The 1,787-nt window shown below is 36.9% G+C and overlaps 1 non-coding gene across 1 annotated transcript; it reads right to left on the bottom strand.

Moving 5' to 3' along the window:
• Positions 1-543: 543 nt before the first annotated feature.
• Positions 544-650, bottom strand: LOC136231466 (small nucleolar RNA R71). Its single transcript, XR_010689847.1, has one exon. It is a non-coding gene; the product is annotated as a small nucleolar RNA R71 (small nucleolar RNA).
• Between the last annotated feature and the right edge of the window lie 1,137 nt (positions 651-1,787).

Raw genomic sequence — 1,787 nt, 5'->3', positions numbered from 1 at the left:
TAGTTTCGGTTCGTGCAAGATTTCAGGTTCATGCGCAGTTCTCGAAATTCAGGCATTGCACCAGACCCTATAGACCTAGAAATTGAGAAAACCATTAGGAAGAACAAGAAAAATAAGAAAAACAAAAATAAGACCCCAGTAAAAACACATACCGAGCCAGGAAAAATGGCAGACCCACCAACACTTATGGAATACGCTAGGCCAGGTGTGGCCGGTGTAACCAATAGTATCGTTAGACCCAGAATCACCGCAAATCAATTTGAAATTAAGCCAGCTTTGCTTAATATGTTGCAAAATAATGTAACATTTTACGGGTTACCTAACGAAAATCCTAACACCCATTTAACAAATTTCCTAGAAATTTGTGACACATTTAAAATTCCAGATGTGACTGCAGAAGCAATCAAACTTCGCCTCTTTCCTTTCACTTTGAAGGATAGAGCCAAAGAATGGTTAACTTCTATGCCAGTCGCAACTTTTGCCACTTGGGAACAATTAGCCCAAGCGTTTTTATCTAAATATTTTCCTTTAGCAAAAACCGCAAGAGTCATAAAGGAGTTAACATCTTTTTCTCAAAATGATAATGAGACCCTTTATGAAACTTGGGAACGTTTTAAAGAACTTCAACGTTTATGCCCACACCACCAATTACCCGCTGAACTTTTAATGCAAACATTTTACAATGGACTGAATCCTACAACTAGGGGTTCATTAGATGCTATGTCGGGAGGGCTATTTATGAAGAAAACATCAGCCCAAGCGAGAGAACTTTTGGAGGAAATGGCAATCAACAGCAGTATGTGGCCCGCGGAACGTGGACATATGCCGGTGGCAAAACCATCATCCTCAACCTCATCGTCAGTTAAAGGTATAGTTGAACTTGATCCAGTCGCGATGCTACAAGCCCAATTTTCTGCTTTATCGCATAAAATTGACAAATTTATAGCACCGCGCGATACCAATGGTAATCCAATCTAAACGGATGTGGATTACGAAAATATGAGTGAGATTGAACAGGTAAATTTTGTCCAAGGGCAAAACCAAACTAATAATCCTTACTCTAATACTTATAATTCTGGATGGAGGAATCATCCTAACTTTAATTGGAAAGATAACAGTAACAATAATATTAGTGCTAATCAAAATCGTACCACTAATTATTAAAATCAGTCAAGAGATACGATTAGCACTTTATCTTCTAAAATCGACAAGTTTATAGATGCTATCAGTGGAAAAATAAGTAATCACGACGATGGTTTTAAACGGATCGAAAATAAATTCGATCAGCTTATTAAAAACCACTCATCTAACATCCATAATTTGGAGGTTCAAATTGGTCAACTTGCTAAATCAATTCCATCCCGAAAAGAGGGAAGTCTTCCCAGCCATACGGAAGAAAATCCGAAAGAGCAGGTGAAGGCTATTACTCTTCGTTTAGGAAAAAATTATCAAGGGCCTGAAATGCCCAAAGATGCAACATTACAAGGAACTGATTTACCGAAGTCCAAAGAAGATATCTTAAACACAAATATTTCACCATTTGACACATGTACTAAAACTTTTGTACCCAAACCACCTTTTCCGCACAAAGTCCGAAATAAGGACTATGATAAACAACTTCTAACGTTTTTGGATAAACTTAAAAATTTGCATATCAATTTGACGTTTATGGATGCAATAACACAAATTCCTAACTATGGTAAGTTTTTAAAGGATTTGATTTCAAAGAAAATCAGTTGGGAAGGAATTTCATCCATTTCATTAACTGAAGACTGTAGTTCAATAGT

This window comes from Euphorbia lathyris, chromosome 5 (genome assembly GCF_963576675.1).
Source record: "Euphorbia lathyris chromosome 5, ddEupLath1.1, whole genome shotgun sequence".
NCBI lineage: Eukaryota > Viridiplantae > Streptophyta > Magnoliopsida > Malpighiales > Euphorbiaceae > Euphorbia > Euphorbia lathyris.
This window is presented reverse-complemented; position numbering and strand designations above follow the sequence as displayed.